This window comes from Pleurodeles waltl, chromosome 1_2 (assembly GCF_031143425.1).
Source record: "Pleurodeles waltl isolate 20211129_DDA chromosome 1_2, aPleWal1.hap1.20221129, whole genome shotgun sequence".
In the NCBI taxonomy this organism is placed as follows: Eukaryota; Metazoa; Chordata; class Amphibia; order Caudata; family Salamandridae; genus Pleurodeles; species Pleurodeles waltl.
Genome location: NC_090437.1, coordinates 1,086,028,331 through 1,086,053,805, shown reverse-complemented (window position 1 = coordinate 1,086,053,805; position 25,475 = coordinate 1,086,028,331).

Below are 25,475 nucleotides of genomic sequence, written 5' to 3'. Positions count from 1 at the left end.
TCCTGATCTACGGTCCTAATATCCTGGTGTCCTCCTTTTCGTTTCAGGGAGTTCCTGTGGAGGTTTTTTACCCTACTGGGGTTTTTCCTCTGGGACTCCTTCTGGAGGGCACGGACTGTAGTGGTTCGCTCATACCAAACAGCACCGTGGCTACCGGAAGGGGTCGCCCCTACCTCGGCCAGAGCAGAACCCGTCGGAACAAGGACCGTTCCCCTACACCTCTCAGCTGCGACGGTAAGACCATTGAAAACCGCGACAGATTGCAACGCCAAAAATTCCAGTTGCAGTCCGGAACTATGGATAACCCAGTGGCAAACACGGAACCTACTAACCAGGACCTACTGGCGACGATACAACAACAGGCTCAAGAACTCCAGCAATTACGTACTGAGAATACTGTTTATCGACAAGCCTTTGCCTCCAGGACCACAGATGTCCCTGCAGTAGCCGCCTCTACACCTCGATTTTCCGGGGATCCCACCACATTAAAAGAATTCCTGGATGCCTTGACGGTGTACTTTGCCTTTCGCCCCTCGCAATTTGTACAAGATAAGACCAAGGTGGGGTATTTGATTAGTGCCTTATCAGGACCAGCCTTGGCCTGGGCCACACCTCTAGTAACCAGAAACGATCCCTGTCTATCTAATTATTCCACCTTTATCACTACTTTTAAACAGATGTTTGAACGCCCTGGACTCGAGGCGTCAGCAGAAGAGGCTCTTTGCGAAGTCCAACAAGGGAGTCAAGATGTATTACAATACATCACCCGCTTCAGACAATTAGCTGCAGAAACAACCTGGGTGGAACGTACCTTAGTGACACTCTTCCGTAGAGGTCTCAGAGAGGACATCAAAGATGAACTAGTACATTCTGCCAGGATAGAAAACCTCAAAGGATTGATGGACCAGGCACTAACGATAGAATATCGGTTGAATGAACGAAGAATGGAGAAAAAGAAGAGTCGTTTGCCTTCTCACTCAGTACCATCTCGTCCCTTCGCCCATCGTACCGAGGAAGTCCGTCCTGAATCCAAAGGGAATACCGAGGAAGAGCCCATGCAGATTGACACAGCTCGCGGGCCTCTATCCGCCAGTGAAATGGAACATAGACGAAGGAAGGGGCTTTGCCTATATTGTGGTGCAGCTGGTCACCTAATTCGCGCCTGCCCCATTCGTCCAACCAAGCCCTTGGGAAACGCCAACTCCCGTCCCCAGTAAGAAGGGTGAGGACGGGATATCGTGATATACCTTCTATTTGCTCTTCCAGGGAGGAAGGAACTGCTCTTTTTCTCTTACCAGTTACCCTCCATTTAACTGATGGCCGCGAAGCAAGAACTTTGGCCTTATTGGACTGCGGAGCCAGTGGCCTCTATTTAGATGAAACCTGGGCCAAAGAACGACAGATAACACAAATACCCAAAGAAGTACAAGAACAGGTACATACCGTTGATGGGTCACTCTTGGCCTCTGGACCTGTACAATACACCACCCCTACCTTCTGTTTACAGTTTGGTAAACATCAGGAAATTCTCTCGTTTTACTTAATCTCATCACCACACCATGTCATGATCCTGGGAATTCCATGGCTTACACGGCACAATCCTTACATCAACTGGGAAACAAAAACCATTTCGTTATCCTCCCATTTTTGTCAACACCACTGCTATCCGGCCGGGGATTACTGGTCCCCAAAAAGTCTCTCAACAGCACCTTCTCAGGTGGGAGGATCCATTAATGTCCTACAGGGAGTTCCCAGACATTATCAGGACTATATCGATGTATTCCAGAAGCCAGAAAGACCTGAATTGCCACCCCACAGAGAATACGACTGTGCCATTCCTTTAGAACCAGACACCGTAGTTCCTTTTGGGCGGATGTACTCCCTCACAGAACCAGAGAAACAAGTTTTAAAGGAGTACCTAGATGAGAATCTACAAAGTGGGTTGATAACTCCCTCCTCTTCACCCGCCGGGGCTCCTCTTTTCTTTGTACCAAAGAAAACCAAAGATCTGCGTCCCTGTATCGATTTCAGAGGGTTAAACAGGATCACTATCAAAGACCGTTATCCGTTACCCCTCATCAAGGACATCTTAGAAGCAGTCAGAGGAGCCAAGAGATTCACCAAACTGGATCTCCGAGGAGCCTATCATCTACTAAGAATCAGAGAAGGTGACGAGTGGAAGACCGCCTTTAGAACACCTTTTGGTCACTACGAATATAGAGTAATGCCCTTCGGACTCACTAATGCCCCGTCCATCTTTCAAAGATTCATGGATTCTATCTTTTCTGATCTTTTGCAACAAACAGTGGTAGTGTATCTTGACGATATCCTAATTTATTCAGTTCATCCAGAGGAACATTCCAAGCACGTTCGCCAAGTCTTAGAGAGACTCCGACAACATAATTTGTTCTGTAAGCCTGAAAAATGCGAGTTTGATCAGATAGAAGTAAAATACTTGGGATACTGTATAGACCAAACCGGAGTTGCCATGGACTCAGACAAAGTACAGGCTATATTGAATTGGCCATCTCCTTCTTCCATCAAGGAGACTCAATGTTTTCTGGGACTAGCCAACTTCTACCGACAGTTCATAGCAGACTTTGCCCAGAGAACCAGCTTCATTACTCAAACCCTCAAAAAGGAACATCTAAAGAAAGGTTTTTGTTGGACACCAGGCGCTGAGTCAGCTTTTCAGGACTTAAAGAAAGCCTTTATTCAAGCCCCTATTCTTCGACACCCAGACACCAGCAAACAATTCATTGTTGTCACAGACGCCTCAGAAAGAGCCATTGGGGCTGCCTTGTTACAAAAACAAGACGATGATGACCTAGAACACCCTGTATTTTATCTATCACACATTCTATCTGATTCTGAGCGAAACTATTCCGTGCTAGAACGCGAATTACTCGCCTTAAAGGTCGCGTGCACCGAATGGAGACACTTTTTGATGGGATCAAAGGAGCCCTTTGAAGCCCGGACCGATCACAGAAATCTACAGTGCTTAAGAAATTTCCAGTGCCAAAATAGCCGGCAGGCTCGATGGGCCTTCTTCTTCAGCCAATATGATTTCTATATCACCTACATCCCTGGTTCTCAGAACATCCTGGCGGATGCCCTGTCCCAACGTTATCCTGGGTGCGGTGATTCCGCGGTTCAAAATTTATTTGACAACAATAAGATCATAGGGGTAGCACAGACTTTTTTAGATCAAGTCAAGTCCGAATATGCCCGTCTACACGAAACAGAACTAAAAAAGTTACGTCCACAGCTGCACATAGATCATGACTACTATTATCATGATAAGGCCCTGTTTTTACCCACTAAAACAGTGCAAATCGAAGCTTTACGCATGTGCCATGATTCCCCTATTGCAGGTCATCGAGGAATGAAAGCGACTCAAGATCTTTTGCTTTGCTCTTTCTGGTGGCCAACTCTCAAGGCTGACACTGAGGCATATGTGCTATCCTGTCCTACATGTGCTCAAGCCAAAACACCCCGAACCAGACCTGTGGGGTTACTCCGCCCATTACCTGTTCCCCCAGGCCCATGGCATACCATATCCACCGATTTTATGTGCGCATTACCTTCCTCAATGGGAAACCACGTCATAATGGTAACTGTGGACTCCTTCACCAAGATGGCCCACTTCACGGCCTTGAGAAAGTTACCTATAGCAAAGGAGTTAAGTCAGATCTTTACTCAAGAAATCTTCAGGCTACATGGGTTACCCCAAGTTATTATATCGGACAGGGGTCCTCAATATATCTCCCGTTTCTGGAATCAATTCTGCAAGACCTTGGGGATCCAGGTGGCCTTATCATCCGGGTTCCACCCTCAAACCAATGGACAAACGGAACGACTCAATCAGGGTCTCGAACAGTACTTACGTAGCTTCTGTAACGCTACACAAAGTAATTGGGCTTCCTACTTACCGCTTGCAGAATTTTCCTATAATAACTCTCTACACAGTGCCTCTAAAGTCTCTCCTTTCTATGGCTCTTATGGTTTCCATCCCAGGGCCTTCCCAACTCCCCTGAGAGACAACTCCAATCTTCCCGCCATCTCCTCCTTTGTTCGACAGCTACGGGGTATACAACGAATTATCCATTCCAACCTTGTGTCCACCAAGTCCCGCATGAAGAAGATAGCAGATAGGAGACGCTGTGCGGCTCCTCTATATCAGGTCCATGATAAGGTCTGGCTCTCCTCTAGATTCCTACCTCTCCGACTCACCCAAAACAAATTCAAACCCCGCTTTTATGGTCCCTTTCTCATTCTCAAGAAAATCAACACAGTGTCTATGCGTCTTCGCCTACCCCGGACATGGAAGATCCACCCAGTATTCCATGTCTCACAACTGAAACCTTACCGTCCTGATCTTTTTCATAGGCAGTTGCCCTGTCCCCCTCCTCTGTTGGTTGACAATGTGCCTGAGTACGAAGTGCAGGAAGTCTGTGACTCTCGGTTTTTTCATGGTCACCTCCAATACCTTATTCATTGGAAGGGATACCCTTTGAGTGAGTGTTCCTGGGAGGATGCCTCTTCAGTCCATGCTCCTCTTTTGATCCGCCGCTTTTTTCGGCTCTTCCCTCACAAACCCGGGGCCTCGGGGGGGCATACTGTCATGCCGCGGCGCTCGCCGCGGCTGCGGGCTCAGGTTGCCGCGGCGCGGCACGTTAATTCTGCCGCGGCCGGCGCCCGGGTCGCGGTAGACGCCGCGGCGGACGCCCAGGTCGCGGGGGTTGCCGCGGCTCCGGCGAGAGCCATGGAGGCTCCAGGGAGCCGGTCTGGGGGTCGCGGCGATCGCCGCTTCCCTTCTTTCAAGTTCTGCCATAAAGGCAGACGCGGCAGAGCCTGAAACCCCGAGGGGGTTTCAGGCATGGCCGCACACAGCGCATCATGCGCTTAACATTTACTTTTCCTGCATGTCATTTCCTGCCCACCACTTACCGATGTTCCTAGGACAAACCGAACCCTTACACTTGGGGTTCTTTATACTCGCCTTTTTCTCTTCCCAGCATGCTTACCACTTCCTCTCTGCCCAGCATGCATTGTTAAACACACATACCTAATTCTTTATTGTTTTCTTTTTCCCAATCCAAGATGGTGGTGTTCTACTTCCTGTTTTCTATTTCCTGTCCAGGGGTATATAAGGGGATTCCAACTGCTTGTCCATTGCGTTGCAACACTTCTTGGTGGTAGTCACGCTCCTATTTGATTTCCTTCTGCGAATCTTGTCTGTTCCTGATCTGCCTTGTTTTTCCTGCCTTCCTGATCTACGGTCCTAATATCCTGGTGTCCTCCTTTTCGTTTCAGGGAGTTCCTGTGGAGGTTTTTTACCCTACTGGGGTTTTTCCTCTGGGAATCCTTCTGGAGGGCACGCACTGTAGTGGTTCGCTCATACCAAACCGCACCGTGGCTACCGGAAGGGGTCGCGCCTACCTCGGCCAGAGCAGAACCCGTCGGAACAAGGACCGTTCCGCTACACCTCTCAGCTGCGACGGTAAGACCATTGAAAACCGCGACATCTATGGCCAGTGAAATGTGGTCAACTCTATTTTATGCGCTACTTATGAAACAGACTGACTAGTCACATGATTTTCTGCTGGTACAGCAATCAGCAGATTCAATTTCAATGCATTAGTAAAGAGCTGCAGCAAACCTTCTGTTGCTATGTTCACTTTATTAGTAGAGTGAAATTTTTAGGATCGAGCGCAAATCGCTCCGTCCCTAGTGTAATCTCTCTGTGGGCTTTTAACCACGCCCATCCGTTTGGTTGTTTTGTCAGTTTTCCTTTTAAAATTAGCTTGTTTCCATTAGTAGAAAGCATGCATACATCATGCCTCTTCCGGTGTTTAGCCCGCCTCGAGTGCACCGGCCAACTACTGAAAATATACACGGCTCCTTGTTTTCCATATGGTTTCTGTGCTATTTTTCCTCTTTATTTCGTAGGCAGTGCAATCTCACTGGGCAGAAGTCGAGCGCTTTGCATGACATCGACCCTGTTACATGGATATTTGCACTTTTGCAGTTACATGGATAATTGCACTTTTGCCAATAAATTTCACTGCAAATGGACTTTTGTTTCCTTTTGTGTGTTTGTTTTGCGCTCATGGTGGCCATCGGCTCGCTTATGTGAAACTGTTTTACTTTTCAGTTTATGTCGCAAGAAAAGTCCAATTAGGAGTTTACAGCGCTAATAGCTTTACCTCGAGTAAACGCGAGACCCATTGCATTGAAAATGCTTGTGAAATAGACTCTACCTGAGTCCCATTGTTTTGTAAGGCCCTAGTCTGCTGTGTAAAAACTAAATGAATGAAGATGTTTACCTTGAAATGAGGATGGTGCCGCTCAGGAAGGCGCTGTGCTGTACTCAGATCAGAGGTCCTTTTTCTCATTGAGGGAAGCACGTTATAAACAGAAAATGTTTGAGCGTTATTCACATGCAAATGCAATGAACATATCAGACTGAGGATCCAGCACGAAGGGTTGTATGTCACCACCTAAAATACAATGGAGTCCATATACCACTACATAGAATCTACTACATTGAAATGAGCCCCTCTGAGATTACCACTGCAGGGATTACAACTCAGGAGGTTACCACTACTGTGATTACTACCTCTGAGATTACCAGTGTAAAGATTTCCTCTGGTGAGATTACCACCTTTGAAATTACCACTGCAGCGCTTACCACTGCTGAGATTTCCACTACTGCGATTACTGCCTCTGAGATTACCACTGCAGGGATTACCACTGCTGAGATTACCACTACTGTGATTACTACCGCTGAGATTACCACTGCTGAGATTACCACTTCTGAGATTACCACTACATTGAGCAAGATAGATTCAAGAGTAAGTTTACTGACCCTATGCTAACCTACAACTTAAAATGAAACTTTACTTTAAAACTACCCACCACCCTATCTTTATGGCCATACAGTGCCCTCTCCTTAACCCAGTGGTTACATTGCCCCTCGGGGTGCTAGTGGGCCTACCAGTACATATTTTGGAGAACCAGGCCTCTTCCACTCTGTCCTGTAGTGTTCCTATTGGTCTTTACAATGCATGTGACTGCCCTGTCCATTAGTCCCACCCAGGCCCAGGCCTAGACATGACTGTAGCATTCTCAAGCGGCAGGCACACCAAGCACTTCATTTTCCTTCATCTATTCCTATGTTAAACCATTTTGTGCCCAGGCAAAGACATGCTTTCATTTTCATAAAATAATATTTGGTACCCTGTAACAGGGCCAGCATTTCAGGATTTTTATTATTTCCCTGTTCTTTGTCCATGAACACAGGCATGCTATCAGTTTTAGGTGGACCAGCCCCTTTGATATTTTAGTATTTGCTGCTTTGTTTCACTCTTTGCCTTTTTTTCCCATAGAACACTAAAAACGTGTTCCCATTGCTTCGACCCTGTATATGGATATTTGTACTTTTGCAGGTTACATGTATAATTGCACTTTTGACAATAAGTTTCACTGCAAGCGGAGTTCTGTTTTCTTTTGTGTGTTTGCTTTACACTCATGGAGGCCATGGGCTCGCTTATGTGAAACTGTTTTACTTTTCAGTTTATGTGGCAAGAAAAGTCCGGTTGAGAGTTTAGAGTGCGAATACCTTTAACTCGAGTAAATGCGAGACCCATTGCATTGCAAATGCTTGCTATTAGTGGAAGAGCCAGGCTGTGATGTTGGTTGATGTGTAAGGGAGAAGCCATGTCTGGATTGGATCCCTAAACGACTCTGATATTAGTTGAGGCTGGTGGACTACTGTGTAGTGTATGAATGTGTTAATCTGTGCAGTGTTTATTGATCAGGGGAATGTACAGCACATCTAATCCTCATTTGTATCAGTTGACGTCATAAAGCGTTCCTACTGTTCTCGTTACACGTGGCTGCTGGACTTGAAATGCCACAAGCACACTGAGCAGTAGCACAGATTACTCTTGCTATGCAAAGCCTCTTCTGCGCTGTAACTTGGACAATTTGCAACTGTTCCCTTAACCCATAATTTCACAAAAGCAAGAATCAATGTATGATTCTTCTCATGCATCATTCCCTCCGCCTCCAACAGTTCTTATCCAAGAGCATGAAGCTTTAATTTATCTCCCTTCTACCACGTGTCCCATTTTCGGTCAGCTTGTTGCCTCTGAAGTACAGAGAGCAATTTACTAACCACTGCGTCTGCTTGGCTGTTCTGATGTCACCATAGAAGAACCATTATTCTGATTTAGGATTGTTCAGAGGCGCTCAACCGTGTATCACAAATCAGAAGCCAAGAAAACACCGTCAAAAGCCAGGGAGCACTTACCAAGCTGAAGGTTCACCTAAATGCAGCCTCATTGAACAAATGGTAGTGGGGGAAATGGCTATGACTTTCAAGCTAATTAAATGTACTGCAGACAATCTAAGAACAGCATATTTTGGAATATGTGTATCTGAACTGGAGTTAGACGTTTAGAGGCTGTAGTTTACCATGACGCATGGGCAGTTTATAGAGATGGGAAAACATAATTTGTGTTTAATCACGTTGTGGGGTGCCAGCTAAGAAAAAATGTTTCAGTTGTTGTGAGGACGTCAAATGACGCCACAGGAATGAACTGCTAGCCATCCTTCAAACAAACACCGCCTGCTGTTTGCCCAAGAGCATTAGCAATCTGAGATGTTTTTACAAAGTACCGCATGCCGAGTTTTCCTTGCTAACAAAAGTATGTATTTTAGATTGTTTTACCAGGACTAGCAGCACTGAATGCAGTACATACGCAGTGAAACGACAGTTATAGCAAAAGATGTAATTTTAATTTGTGATCAATTGTTTTTTTAAATATATTTCACTTTAATTTTTGAGCGTTGTAAATGGAAGATGTTACTAGTGATGACGCGGAAATGAAGGTTTTACATTTATTAACGCATAAACGTAGTGTGAAATAATCATGTGTAACTTTAAACGAACTAATAAAGATTGTACGGGGACAAAATGTGCCCTCAGAGTAGTTTGCCAACATTTATAAGCGTGCTTTATATAACGTGATGTATTAGAAATGCACTAATCCGACATAATCGTAAACGTATACCACGATTTGCTTGTTTGAAATGCTTTAGCTTAGCATAACTTTAGTGGAGGCTTTGGCCTAGTTGCCCGGTATCACGATTTAGATGCTCGTATTTTTCCAATGTGCTAATAAACGTGTATTTTTGCTTGAAGCTGTACTTTTCCACTGAGATCGTTCACATGCTTATCTTAAAGTTTCGTGCCAGCCTGGCATATTTTCTCTTTACTCCAAGGTCGATCTGCAGGTGCGGACAATGGAAGCTCTGAAAGTGAGTTAATTGGTATAAAATGTTGCAACTTGCGTACCCATCTCCAAGGATAATGTATGCTTAAGTAAAAGCTTGAGAACTGTTGTTTTTGATTGGACAATTTGAAGCTAACCTATGAACCCTCCAATGGAAGACCCTACTGGATTTGAACTGTTGTCTATTTAAACCAGGTGCACGAGAGGAAAGCAGCCATTATTGGACATCGCCCATACCCGCCATTTTGCAGGACATTGCAGCTATTATGGCCCACTTTGCTGCGACGCCATTTTGAGAGACTTGATGCTTTCTCTAATCGAGAGAAAGAGACTTAAATGATTCTTACCCTAGAGACTTTAACTTTGATTTGTGCCTTTGCATGAAGTAGTAGTTTATCTTGCCGCCGTGAGGCAACTGCCCCGTCCTCCCCTGCCCCTTTGCCCCGTCCCATGCTGATCGAGAAACGGTACCTGTGAGACGAAGACTTCCTTGAATGCTGATTGAAATTGGTAAATATGAAAGGAAATTGTACAATTGCATTGTGTTTCTTTTAGGTAACCAACTGCTGATTTTGATAAGAGCCCTAGTTAGGAGTTTTCTAAATTGATGTTGCTAAATTGTTTTTGCATGAAGTCCCACATGCCGATGCTAATTTGAGGTTAGATGAGGATTCCTTTTGTCGCACGATGCAATTTGAGACTTTTGTTATGCTGACTAAATGTATGCAATTAGCTCATTACAGATTATAGTTCTAGTGATTTGCATTGCTATTATCGAATGCCTTGTTATTCAAATGTTGCATAGATTGCACCTGTTTCGCCGTTATGGACAGCTATTAATGTTCATTTATGTTTATCATTTGGTGTTGAGACACATCTATATTGTGCTAGCTTTGTTAATATAGGGAAATAAATTCACTAACTTTGAATAAACTGGTGTGGTTATTCCTGACTGAAAGGTCAGGGTTCGCCGAAATGTATTCTGGATTAATTGTTAAGTGTTATGTTGATCAGGGTATTGCTTATGTTCGTTATTGATTATTGATTTAATGAAATTGACTGATTAAGGGTGGCGAGGGTCCCACTTAGCCAAAAGATTCATCGGCCTAAAGAGCGTCCAAATACAGGTAAATTATTAGTACGGAACGCTCTATCAGTAGATGGTAGCAGAGGACGGTTTCGCCTTTTGGGACCCCGTACTCTTAAAGTACATGGTGTTGAATTAACGGTTACGCCTTTGAAACCCCACTCGACAAGTTGAATTAGATTTTTCTTGGATAAAACTGATTGAGAGATGATGATGGGCTAGGTCCACCGCGACTTTCCCGGGATCTCGGAGCTTGCGAATGGAGAGAACGGAGGTGTGGAATCAGCGTTGGTGGTACTAGTGATGGTATGAGTGAAATTAGGGTTTTGCGCTTGCACAGCTTATTGCCCCAGATTGTGTGAAAAGGTTGCGAGGAATTATTTTAGAGGATAGCGGGGGTGCGACTCCGAGTGTAGAAGTAGGGAAGTCGTCGAACTTCATAGAAATAGCGGAGGTGCGACTCCGAGTGTGAGAGTAGGGAAGTCGTCGAACTTCATGTGCGTGTGGCGCTTTGTGCATAAAAAGGTCCACATGGTTGTTGTTGTTGAGACGGGCCCTGCGAGGTCAAGAGACTCCGGAGTATGTTGTTTTATGTTGTGGTCTGGGCGGTTTAGTAGGTTGATCGGGCGTGGTCAACGAGCCGGTACGCGTGTTAAGGGAGTGAAAGGAACTTCGACTTCGGGCTTTGACAAAATTCTAAGTGCACTAGAATAGATCACTGACAAGTTGAGAGCAGTCTGCGGGTCAGATTTGCTTGCGAACGTGGGGACCGAGAAAGATGGAATAACTGCCGAGGCTAGTGAAAAATCCCTAAGGTCCTGAAGCGATTGTGTTACCCTTCCTGTAGTAAACCGACAGATCTGTTTTATATTTTTGGTAGCTCGCGATACATGCAAGAAGTTGTTACGAGAGGAGCTGAGTGAAGGAGGACTAGCCGCAAGGCTTTGTCAGCCGCAGTGTGTGTGAGTGTGACATCACTAGGAGCCGCGCTGGGATAGGTTGGTTGCAGAGAAGGGTTGCGCACGGATTGGACGCAGTCCGTGGGGCTCGATTGGAAGGGGAAAGGCAAGTGAAGAGTATTCCGGGAATTAAAGTCACCTATTGATTACAAACTTTGTGAAATAAAAAGACGAGAAAATGAAATTTTTTAAAGCATTTAGGAGTGCGATGAAGGGGGAGTCTTACATTAAAGCGAGCGTAGGAGAGGAGACGCCGCCCGAAGGTACCCCAGCTTACATTGTAATGGAAGAGAAGGGGGTAGCTCCGTGTCTTTGGCTAAAGCAATGGCACAAGCTGACAGAGAAACATGGGAGCGTAGCGTTCCCGATACATGGGACATTCAATATAAGGATCCTAGAGAATTTTATATTCGCGATGTACGACATGAAGGTACCTCCAAGGCCAGCACAGTTTGAGGCTCTAGCAATTTGGGAACTGATGGCTAGACAGCAACAGCAAAATAAGTTCGAGACAAGGATAAGGAAGGTAGAAAAGACACTAGCGGACGCTAGGTGGGATAATGCACAGAAGGTGTGGAGGTCAGATGTATTGCAGGGGATAAAATTGTTTCCCGCAATTACTAAGGAAGAAGAGGAGACAGGTAAGAAAGCTACCTGTAAGACAAACAGGAGGTGTTCCAAGGATAGAGAGGACGAGGAAAAGTTGAGAAGAGAAGAGGAGTTAGAGGATGAGGAGTTAATCATGCAATTGTTGAACGACCGTCCACCACCTTATGCAGAGAGTGGACAAGGTCCAAGTACCAGCTCTGCCCCTCCGGCACCGGTACAGAACAGTGAAACCCAGAGTTCAGGAGCATCATCGGGATCTAAGGACCCGAGTTTACTGTTCACCCCACAGATACCGCAGGTTAGGAGAATATATCCAGATGTGCCCATGTTGAAACCAGCAGAAAATTATCAGCCGCAGATCCCAAGGTACTACAGCAGTGACAATAGTACGGGAATGATTCTAGATCCAGCCGCAATGGGAGGACAGAATGGTCACAACCCGACAATGGCACAAGCTGAATCAACCCAGTTTTTGATGCCTCAAAAGCAGATGCAGGGGGGAAACGCACATGCTCAGATGACGGGGAGTCAGATGGGCATGCAGGCAATGATGACCCATAGTGTGGGAATGAACATGTCTCAGAACATGGGGAATGCACAGAACCCAGACGCGATATCACTACCCATTACTGTAGGTCCACCGGTACCTTTGTACAGTCAGCCTAACTTAGGTATGAGCGGTCAGGGATCAATGCTGCAGAGTGGGACAGAAAGGAGGTGCATAGAAAACACTCCAGGGACAACTCCGATAGCGGCTCAACCAACTGGATCTGGGTCCTTGATGGAGTTTAGTCCCATATGTGCTCAGTCAACGCTGGTGAGGTCGAGCCCCCCACTGATAATACCTCTAACATCGAACACTGAAAAGTTGCCGCAACCATCAATGGCAGTCGATGTGAATGCTACACTGATGGGGTTGAATGCGCAACAGCTGTCACAGTGGTTCAACAGTCTGAATTCCACACAAAGCTCAGCCAGTGGGAAGGAAGAAGATTATCTGAATAGGGTCAGGTTGAACATGGAAGCACAAGAATTGGTGGAAGGGACTATGGGTGTGAATAGGTTAGAATCCTACTCGGAAGAAGAGCTGAGGTATCTATGTCCCAGGATTACGAGAAAAGTGAACAAAGTACATAAAAGCTTGCAGGAAATAGCTGACAAAAACAGGGTTGACATAGACAAGACAAAACACTTGAGCAGGAGCTACAGGTTGGATTTTGGGACAACAGACTTTGAACACATGAGGTCAGCAGGCATGAAGGCGCACCTTAGAGAATTGCTGCAGAGTGCACAAGTGTGGAGGTGCTTAGACAAATGGGAAAGCAGATGGGTAAAGAGAAAGGAAAGGAGGAAAGACAGTGTCCCAGAGCTAAACGAGAAAAGACCCCAGAGTAGTGATGCAGTAACCATGTTACCAATGAGGGAGACAGCAGGGGGAAAATTAATACATGTACCATGGCATAGAAGCGACATTCAGTCTTTTACGGATGATTTTCCCAAACTGAGAGAGAAACCGATTGAATGGTATCAACAGACTGACAGGTTTGTGAAGCTTGCAAAATGTCTCTGGGAAGACCTGAACACTCTCTTTGAGATTGTGGTTCCGGCAGATTTGTGGGAGGATTGCAAAAGAGCTGTAGGTTGGCCGACAAGTGAACCAGAAAGAGACAGGGATACGGGTGCACCATCACCTATGGTGATGAGCCTGTACTATAAGGTGATTGAGCATTTGAAGACGAAGGTTGCCGCGAAAAATGTGGATTGGCAGAAGATTGATCGAACTGCCCAAGAAGTTAAAGAGTCGATTCATAGTTACTATGAGAGGTTGCTGAAGGCGTTCAAGAACTACAGTGGCACGGAAACAATAGAGGCGAAGGACATGCTTCATTTTGTGTTCAGATTTGTGGAAGGGCTGAGACCAGAGATAAGTCAGATGATAAAGTCGCATTTGATTTGTTGGCAGTCGAAACCTATTGACGAAGTATTGAATTATGCGAAATACTGTAGCGACGAAATTGAAGTGAAACAGAAAAGGTTGAAAGAGAAAGTGATGATGATGCAGCTTAAGGCAGCTCAGACAGGTTTGCAAGGTCTGCAAGGGTTCCAAGGGTTCCAACAACAGGTACCGCAACCGCAGCCGCAGTTGCAGGGAAACATGGCGTTTCAGCCACAGGCGAGAGGCAGAGGCAGAGGAGGTTTTGTGAATAATGGTCCGGATTTGAACACTGTTGTGAATGGTGTGCAGGCAATGAAGAAGGTGATGCCGTGTCACGTGTGCGGAATTGTCGGTCATTGGAAACGCGAGTGCCCGATGGTGGTGCAGGAATATGTAGGTGTTGGTCAGCAAAACAATGATGTCAATGCATTTCAGACAATGAGGGGACCGAAAATGAGAGGTCCAAACCCAAATTTTCAGACCATAAATCAGCTGCAGGGATTACAGCCCATGCAGCCGCAGCAGATGCAGATGCCACGTGTGCAGATGACGCAAATGCAGCCGATGCAACAGCAGTTACCCATGGTACCTAATCAGCAAATGCAAATACCTTTGGCACCAATGAGTCAGCAGCAAGTGATGGTTCCTCCACAGGTCTCGGGTCAGGTAATAAGTACAAATGGCACAGTACAACAGTTCCCATTACACAGTGAGGATGGAATAAACAATGTATGGGAGAGTGAAAGTTCAGGAGAGGAAGGAGATTGCGTGCTTGCAGCATCCTTGGAAGTTGATCAAAAGGGCCCGTACGTAGAGGGAAGAGTAATGGGTCATCGTGTCTCATTCTTGGTTGACACAGGAGCCACACGTTTAACAGTTAAGAGCAGTGAAGTACCAAATTTGCCACTCTCAGGGAGTACAGTTCAAGTGGTGGGAGTAGCAAACAGGCACCTGACAAACCCGATTACAGATCCGGTACCAGTCAGCATTGGCAACTATCAAGGGTTACATAAATTTGTGGTATGTGACTCAAGCCCGATAGCACTGTTAGGGAGAGACCTATTGTGCAAGTTGGGATGTTCGATTATGTGTTCGAACGAGGGAATTAAAATTCAGACGAGCAGTGATGGGGAAGAAGAGGACAGTGTAGAGGGGGATGAGATGGAAACCGTCGATGAAGAGTATCCTCTGATTTGTCTCTTCCCGATGATAACTGAAGAAGATATTCCAGCTGAATTACGGGAAACAGTCGGAAAGGAAGTGTGGGATATGACAGGGAAAGAAGTGGGATTGATGAAAGGAGTGGAACCAGTGAAAGTGACTGTAAAGCCCAATGCGATCTTTCCTCAGACCCCACAATACCACATGGCACAAGACACCCTCATGAAAGTTGCCCAACTCATTGACGAATTTGTAAAGCAGGGAGTACTGAAAGAAGTGTTAAGCAGTCCATGTAATTCACCAATCATGGGTCTAATAAAGCCGAGTGGAAAGGTCCGACTAGTACAGGATTTGAGGAAAATAAATGACATCATAGTCAAGTGTTGCCCTGTCGTACCAAATCCAGCTGTGATAATGTTCCAGGTCCCTTGCGATGCCGAGTGGTTCTCAGTCATCGACTTGTCACAAGCGTTCTTCTCGGTGCCTCTTCATGAGGACAGCCAATTTCTCTTTTGTTTCAAATTCTTAGACAGAGTGTACAGTTGGTGTCGAATTCCTCAAGGGTTTTCTGAGTCACCGTCGATATTCAATCAGATTCTAAAGAAAGACTTGGAAGCATTAGAATTGCCATTCGAGTCAACCCTAGTACAGTACATCGATGACTTACTGATTGCATCAAAGACAGAAAGTGGCTGCACAGCCGATACCATTGCCCTGTTGAACCATTTGGGAAGGAATGGACACAAGGTGTCTCCTTCCAAATTGCAGTTTTGTCAGAAGAAAGTGAAATACTTGGGTCACCAGATAGAGAAAGGGTCACGGAGAATAATGAAGGAAAGAATAACAAGTGTACTTCAAATGAGTCCACCAAAGACAAGGAGGGAGGTGAGGAAGTTTTTGGGAATGGTGAGCTACTGTCGTCAGTGGATTCCCAACTTCTCAACTCTAGCAAAGCCTTTACTGAAACTGACCCAGAAGGATGCCTTGGATCAAATTGAGCTGAAAGGAGATGAGATGGATGCTTTTATTGAATTGAAAGAATGCATGTGCAGGGCTCCAGCTTTAGGTATACCTGATTACACAAAGCCTTTCACATTGTTTTGTCATGAACGTGATGCATGTTCTTTATCTGTCTTGACTCAAGCCCATGGTGGCATAAACAGACCAGTAGCGTATTTTTCAGCTACCTTGGATCCGGTCGCAGCAGCACTTCCAGGGTGTTTGCGCGCCGTAGCAGCAGTTGGTATCAGCCTCACTCAGAGTGAAGGAATAGTGATGGGACACCCAGTAACAGTCATGGTCCCTCACTCAGTTGAGATACTTTTGACCCGCTCCCGAACGCAACACATGACTGGAGCAAGACTCACAAGGTATGAAACGATAATTCTGGGCTCACCGAATGTGCAGCTGAAAAGGTGCACTACGTTGAATCCAGCAACCTTGCTTCCCGGTGAAAATGCTGAAATTGAGAACGCTGAAGACGTCGAGCATGACTGCCTTCAAGTGACTGAATTTTGCACAAAACCTCGACCTGACATTAAGGATACTAAGCTTGATGAAAATGACCAAATTGTTTTCGTTGATGGTTCATGTCTAAGAGATGGGATGGGGATTTTGAAAGCAGGATATGCTGTATGTACTGTAACAGGTGTCTTAGAAGCGTCCTGGCTTCAAGGAGTCTACTCTGCACAAGTAGCAGAACTTGTGGCCCTTACAAGAGCATGTCAACTGTCTGCATTGATGAAAGTCACCATTTACACCGATAGTCAGTACGGGTTTGGGATTGTGCATGATTTTGGACAACTATGGTCACAGAGAGGTTTCCTGACTTCTTCAGGATCCCCAGTGAAAAACGGGGAAAGAATAAGGGAATTGTTACACGCCATTCAAATGCCAGCCGAAGTTGCAGTGGTAAAGTGTAGTGCTCATACAAAAGGACAGGACTATGTTTCTCTGGGAAATGCATATGCGGATCAAGTCGCAAGATTTTGTGCCTTGAATTGTATATTACTCAGAGATGAATGGAATTCGATAAGTGAACCAGAACTCGAACCAGCTGAAGCATTTGCCTTGAAGGTCGTAGATACAATAGATGAATTAAAAGCATTACAGAATAACGTCAGGGAGGATGAAAGAGATTCCTGGATTAAATCACAATGTATAAAAAGACCAGATGAGTTATGGGTTTCAAAAGAGGGAAAATTTGTTTTGCCCAATAGTCTCTTATCACAGCTTGCGCGGTTCTATCATGGACAGGCTCACCTAGGGAGAGATGCCATGATAAGATTGTTCAAAACTGATTGGTTTAACCCCAGATTCCGTTAAGCTGCAGAAGCAGTTTGCCATCGATGTGTCATTTGTCAGCAGATGAACCCAGGAAAGGGAACAGTTGTGAACGCGAGCCACATTGGCAGGGCCAGCGGCCCGTTTAGTCGAATGCAGATGGACTTCATTGAGATGCCCGTGCATGGAGGTCTGAAGTATGTGTTGGTGATTGTGTGCATTTTTAGTCACTGGATTGAGGCATACCCCACACGTAGAAATGACAGCCTTACAGTTGCAAAGCTATTGTTGAGGGAGTTAATACCACGTTTCGGATTCCCGATCTCTTTAGAATCAGATAGGGGAAGTCACTTCAATAACGAGGTGATAAAGTTACTTTGCGAAGCGCTGAACATTGAGCAAAAGCTACATTGTAGCTATCGCCCTGAAGCCTCAGGACTGGTGGAGCAAATGAACGGTACACTGAAATCAAGAATGGCGAAAATATGTGCATCGACAAATTTGAAATGGCCTGACGCATTGCCCTTGGTGCTAATGTCAATGAGAAACACCCCTGATAGAAAGACTGGATTGTCTCCGCACGAAATTCTTATGGGCAGGGCTATGAGACTGCCTGCGGTTCCCGCAAACGCGCTTTTGAATATTACAGATGATATGGTGTTAGACTACTGCAAGGGTCTGTCTGACGTGGTTCGCTCTTTCTCTCACCAGGTGGAAGCAACCACCTTGCCACCGATCCAAGGTCCAGGACACGCACTGAAAGCAGGTGACTGGGTCGTGGTAAAGAAGCACGTGAGGAAGTCGTGTCTGGAACCCCGTTGGAAAGGCCCTTTCCAAGTGATCCTGACGACAACTACCGCTGTGAAGTGTGCGGGAGTTCCCAACTGGATTCACGCCAGTCACACAAAGAAAGTGTTGTGTCCCACAGATGAGGAAGTTGAACCGCTGAAACTACCAGTGCCTGATAAAACAGTGCTGAGCGCTGAGACAGAGCAAAATCAAACTGAAAGCGAACAGGCAGAAACGGAAGAGAGAGAGATATTCTCTGAGGACGAAGAGACCAACTCGCTTGGGGGAGACCAAGGAGAAAGTTCGGACAGCGACGAAGCAGTTGAAGGTGACAAAGAACCTGAAGCAGCTGAGGGTAGCAAAGAGCCTGAAGCAGCTGAATGTGACAAAGAGCCTGAAGCAGCTGAAAGTGATAAAGAGTCTGAAGAAAGTAACGGTGACGAAGGGCTCGAAAGAAGTGAAAAAGCAGGAGAGCCTGATCAGAGGAGGGCTTTCCCAGAAGCAGACGATAGAGAAAAAGAAAAGGAGAACGTGATTGATTCCCCAGAAGCAGGGGACAAGGCAGAACAGAACGAAAAAGTTCCAACTTCCACAGAAAAGGTCGCAGGTCCATCAAATGGACACGGTGCAAAGAGAAGACTAAGTATATCACCAATAAAACTGAGGACTAAAGAAAGTTTGAACGACGGAGAAAGGCCAAAAGTGAAAGAGAAAAGAAAGGAAGTGACTGTCGTGGTACCATCCTCAAGTGAAGGAAAAGACTTGGCCAAAGAGGAAAGTACCAGTGAGGCAGAATCGAAAAGAGAAGCAAAATTGAAAAGGAAAAGGATACCAAACAGGAGGTATTCCGGTCCAGAATGGGCATATGTAGTCAATGACGATTGGACTGACGAATTTGTATCTCTAAGCCTCGAGAACGAAGAAGAAGAGATACCAATAGAAAAGAAAAGTTTTATGGACTCTGTCGATTGAAAGGGTAATAAATGATATTGCTTGCTACAATCCAACGTGATACAAACAACCAGCTGAGACATTGCTAAACCGGATGAGACTTTTGCTGAACTGATAAAAGACTGAGTTATTGCCGAATTGAGACAAATGCTGCTAACCGAAAAGTGACCGGCCTCTTGAAGAAGACTGTGTGAACATTGCGCTCGTTCAGCTTTGTAACTGAATTGCTAAATAGTTTCTTTTACAGGTGCTTCCAGCTCTCTGATTCTATACAGATCATGACGCAAAACAGTAGAAAGAAATATTGTAAATATGTGTGTGTAGGCTTGGTAATTACATGTGTACTAATAATAATGGCAATTGTGCTTGGAATGCATGGTAAGGGGGAGAATGAGAAAATTGATGCTTCTACTTTTGCTCCTGTTACTGTCACTGAACTAACCGCATTGAAAAGACTAGAATTAGATGAGAGACATTTGCATGATAAGAAAGAACTTTCGTATAATGTTTTCTATCGCTTGCTAACAGAATATGTTGAGACTATGGATGCGAAGGATTGTTATGTGTGTACACAGATACCGACATCAGTAAAGGAAGGGGTGACTTATCACCACATGCCTCTTACATACGGGATTACATGTAGTATAGTAATGTCTAGATTTTATGGTCAAACTAACATACAGTATTTTTACTCAAATTATGATGTTACCTTTGCATACGTTCCTATAATAGCGCAGCTAAGCCAGATTGCTAAAGATTGGGATGCTAAAATAATGAGGGAATTTTTCGAGCCAATGCAACCTTTTGAAACGGCTCACGCTCATAGGGAAAACCTTACCTGCTCGCTCTCTGCAGTAGAAATAAGCTTTTTAGATCGCACAGATGATAGAAGAGCACAAATGAAGGCGAAATTAGAAAAAGAGCTACATAAGAGGACTTCAGTAGACAATTATGATTTTGCCGCAATAAAGACACAAGGGAGAATTGCTTTAGATGCTTGGCATGTAGGGAAATTTTTTATATATCGAGGTGAATCCTATTATGACAATATTTTCGTAGGAGCGAGTGAGTGTAAACATACGTTTATCTTTAAGGCCAAATGGACATTCATGATGAACGGACTTGACCCTGTCATACCAGGTGTATATTACATTTGTGGGTATAATGCCTATTATCGTCTTCCAAAGGGATGGTGGGGGAGATGTTATTTGGGTATAGTGTTCCCAAAGGTTTATCAACTGGATGACCTATCGATGATTCAAAAGACATCTGGATCCCATCGTATCCAGAAAAGAGAGACAGCAGCTGCTGTGGTGGGAGATATATTTGGAGCCATTATTCCTTCGTTGGGAGTTGTGCTGAATTCCATCAAAATAAGAAAGTTGTCTACTATAGTGGATAACATGTTGACAAAGTTTTCAGGTGCTATAATCCTGATAGATGCTGAACTTGCAGCGGAAAGAGCTATGACTCTTCAAAATAGGCTTGCCTTAGACATTCTTTTAGCAAAGGATGGCGGCGTTTGCAAAATGCTTGGTGCACGACACTGTTGTACGTATATTCCAGACAATAGTGTGAAAATTAAAACTATGCTTGCTAATCTAACAAAAGAGAGTGCAGATTTGAAGGAACTGAAAGAACCAGGAGTGTGGGAGAAGGTTGGAAAAGGACTTGCTTCAATGGGAAATTGGATTGGGGGCATTTGGAATGGAATATTGCTAAAAATAATACAGGGAATTCTAATAGTTCTAATTTGCATTATTGGAATTTGGGGAATAAAAAGAGGAATAATAATGATAATGGAAAGAATTAAGAGGAGGAAGGAAGAGAAAATGATGAAAAGAATGGCAGAAGAATACAAAGCGAAAACTAGGGGAATTAAAAGGAAAAGAGAACTGACAGAATTTTAATGGAATAAAATTTGTGGGCATGATTTGGTGTGATGTCAAGTAGTCATCAGAGGAGGGATTGATGACGCGGAAATGAAGGTTTTACATTTATTAACGCATAAACGTAGTGTGAAATAATCATGTGTAACTTTAAACGAACTAATAAAGATTGTACGGGGACAAAATGTGCCCTCAGAGTAGTTTGCCAACATTTATAAGCGTGCTTTATATAACGTGATGTATTAGAAATGCACTAATCCGACATAATCGTAAACGTATACCACGATTTGCTTGTTTGAAATGCTTTAGCTTAGCATAACTTTAGTGGAGGCTTTGGCCTAGTTCCCCGGTCTCACGATTTAGATGCTCGTATTTTTCCAATGTGCTAATAAACGTGTATTTTTGCTTGAAGCTGTACTTTTCCACTGAGATCGTTCACATGCTTATCTTAAAGTTTTGTGCCAGCCTGGCATATTTTCTCTTTACTCCAAGGTCGATCTGCAGGTGCGGACAATGGAAGCTCTGAAAGTGAGTTAATTGGTATAAAATGTTGCAACTTGCGTACCCGTCTCCAAGGATAATGTATGCTTAAGTAAAAGCTTGAGAACTGTTGTTTTTGATTGGACAATTTGAAGCTAACCTATGAACCCTCCAATGGAAGACCCTACTGGATTTGAACTGTTGTCTATTTAAACCAGGTGCACGAGAGGAAAGCAGCCATTATTGGACATCGCCCATACCCGCCATTTTGCAGGACATTGCAGCTATTATGGCCCACTTTGCTGCGACGCCATTTTGAGAGACTTGATGCTTTCTCTAATCGAGAGAAAGAGACTTAAATGATTCTTACCCTAGAGACTTTAACTTTGATTTGTCCCTTTGCATGAAGTAGTAGTTTATCTTGCTGCCGTGAGGCAACTGCCCCGTCCACCCCTGCCCCTTTGCCCCGTCTCATGCTGATCGAGAAACGGTACCTGTGAGACGAAGACTTCCTTGAATGCTGATTGAAATTGGTAAATATGAAAGGAAATTGTACAATTGCATTGTGTTTCTTTTAGGTAACCAACTGCTGATTTTGATAAGAGCCCTAGTTAGGCGTTTTCTAAATTGATGTTGCTAAATTGTTTTTGCATGAAGTCCCACATGCCGATGCTAATTTGAGGTTAGATGAGGATTCCTTTTGTCGCACGATGCAATTTGAGACTTTTGTTATGCTGACTAAATGTATGCAATTAGCTCATTACAGATTATAGTTCTAGTGATTTGCATTGCTATTATCGAATGCCTTGTTATTCAAATGTTGCATAGATTGCACCTGTTTCGCCGTTATGGACAGCTATTAATGTTCATTTATGTTTATCATTTGGTGTTGAGACACATCTATATTGTGCTAGCTTTGTTAATATAGGGAAATAAATTCACTAACTTTGAATAAACTGGTGTGGTTATTCCTGACTGAAAGGTCAGGGTTCGCCGAAATGTATTCTGGATTAATTGTTAAGTGTTATGTTGATCAGGGTATTGCTTATGTTCGTTATTGATTATTGATTTAATGAAATTGACTGATTAAGGGTGGCGAGGGTCCCACTTAGCCAAAAGATTCATCGGCCTAAAGAGCGTCCAAATACAGGTAAATTATTAGTACGGAACGCTCTATCACTAGTAGCCATTTTATGTCACCCTCTTTGCAGACTTACTGAAGGATGGAAAACTGAATAGTCCTTTCCTGAACTCGAACTCCTCAGGCGGGGATCACTGCTCCTTTAGAAGAGAATATGCATCTTACTTAGCCATTCTGCCATCTTAAATATAGACAAAAGCACACACGCAAATACGTAAGAAAATATCAGATCCTTAAATATTACTAGCCATGCATACATAAATACATTCTATGGCAGAATTGGCAAAGCATTTGGTCTCACGTGTAGTAACCAGACGGAGAACTGTTGGCTTGTCGCTTTTGCCAATGCTTGTTTGCTGTGCGATCCCACAAGGAATAAAAAATCCAATAAGGCCGCCGGTGCCTCAGGACACTTACATGAGTGAACTTTTTTCACGTATGTTTAATTAATGTAGTGTCTCCTAATGCCCGCTTCATGTTTGTTTAATTACATTACTTGCACAGCACATAACTTGTACTTCTTTAGATTTCATGAAAGTGCACCACACAGCCAATACTTGGCCTAGGTGCCACACCCACTGTGATTTCATAAACGTGATCTGTGGTTGTTCACCTTTCCAATCTTTCTTGCCCCAAATCATGCTTTACAAATCAGTACATGCTTGAAGCCAACTTGTTCGAGCTAATTCCAAGTAAGAAGGGATTGAAGAATAAATCCGGATTTCTCAATTTGATTTTTGCATTGGCTGGTTGTGATGTATTCGTGCAGTAAAGACTGAATTATGCCAAATCAATGAAATGCTGTATTATAGATTTGAGAAAATGAAAAGCTCTCAGTACTGAGTGACATTTGAAGAGAAAGTGGGCACACCAGGTCGTGCAAGAGTGTGGGGTGTGGGAGACTGTAAGAATCTGGGTTGTTGGTAGACATGGTTGTGAGCCCTGGTCAAACACCAACCACTATCCTTGTGAGGGTGAGGTACAAGCCAACCTTAAATTAACCTGTGCTCTACCCTCTGATAGCTTGGCACAGAGCACTCAGGCTTAACCTAGGGACAATGTATAAAGTATTTGTGCAATAATTCAAACAGTAATAAAGTGAAAAACACCACACAAAAAGGATCATGTTAGACAAATGGGATAAAATGTAATAAACAAAACAAGTCATAAATGGCAAAAATCCAATCAGTAGATCCAGAGTTATGAATTTTTAAAGATTTTAGTAAAGAAAGCACCAAAAATCACAACGCGCCAACTAGGGGTGTTTGGTCGTGCTGGACCATGTGAAAATCACACTTTCAGGCCAACCAGGATGGAGCACAGGTTGGCTACAGTCACGAGGTTCGGACCGCTGAAGTTTAACTTCTCAAATCTGTGCTAGGTGTCCCTTTTGCAATGGAGGGGGCCGTGAAAGCAGGGAGAGCCATGTAAGAGGTTGACGGTGTAACACATAGATCCTGGAGTCGTCACCGACTGGCATTGTTGGAGCTTCGCATGGGCGATCCCCACGAGAAATTGATGCTGTAGTACAAAGAGGTGATGGTCAAAGCTTCACGATGTATCAAGGTGCAAACAGCGAGGTTTTGGTGTGAACAAACTTAAGTATACAGCTCTCTGAGCAACACCAAGCATCCAGAACCTGAGGGGCAACACTTGGGGGCTAGGAATTCACTTCAGGTGGTTCTAGGGGCTGTGAAGGATGCTGGGGGGGGCCTTTTATGTCCTTGGGGCTCAGATCAGAAGACCAGAAGATTTGCCCTTGGAGTCCCTCTGGTGTCCTGGATGCAAGGATGAAGTTGCAGGTCCACTTCTCTTCTCACCCAGACACGAAGGCAGCAGGTCAGTACTGCAGGGCAGCAGGTCATTCAGATCAGCAATCCGGCAGCCTGGCAGGCCTTTCAATAGCACAGCAGTCCTTGTTACCGGCAGAGTATCCACAGGTCCAGAAGTGTACTGAAGAGATGGTGTCTGAGATCTAATATTTATACCCAGTTGTGCCTTTAAAGTGAGGAGTAGCTTCTAGAGGGCATGCCTTTAACATGCACACGAGCCCTGTCTTCATGGCCCCAGCTCAAGACTAACTAGGGTTGGGTATGCAGCCCTTTGTGTGGAGACAGGACGCAGCCTGTTCAAGTTTAAGTGGGCTGGACTTAGCTCCTCCCTCCCATTCTGCCAGTGATGGTCCATTCAGTTACACCCAAGCTCTCCATTGTGTGTGGCTGTCCAGGAGGAACACACAAAGCCCAACTGTGATTGGCACCCAGTCATGTGACACAGAAACAGGATACAGGCACTAAGTGGCCAAGGTAGGAAAATGCCAACTTTCTAAAATTAGCATTTACAAAATTGTAATTTAAAATCTGACTTTGTCATGAGTTAGCATTTCTCACCACAATTCCAAAAACATTAAACATGAAGGGATTACCTGTTGCCATATGGAAATGACATCCTACGGGAGAGGAATGCCTTGCAAGGGTGAAAAACAAATGTAGGAGTTTTTTACTAAAACAACATGTAACACTGCACCCTGCCCTTTGTGCTGCTTAGGGCCTACAATAGGGGTGACTTATGTATATTGAAAAAAAGGCTTGGGCCTGGCAAAACCTGCCATGTGTGTTGTTTAAGGCCTCCCTTACGGGTGACTTAAATGAATTAAAAAGAAATGTTTGAGCCTAGCAAAAGGTTTATTTTGCCAGGTCGAGATGGCAGTTTAAAACCTGGCAGGCCTAAGACATGTTCAAAGTGCTACTTAAGTGGGTGGCACAATCAGTTCTGCAGGCCCACTTGTAGCATCTAATTTACAGGCCCCTGAGTGCATAAAAGTAAATGAAATATTTTAATTGGGGAAATAAACAAAGTTACCATGTTTTAAGGAGTGAGGCCATGCA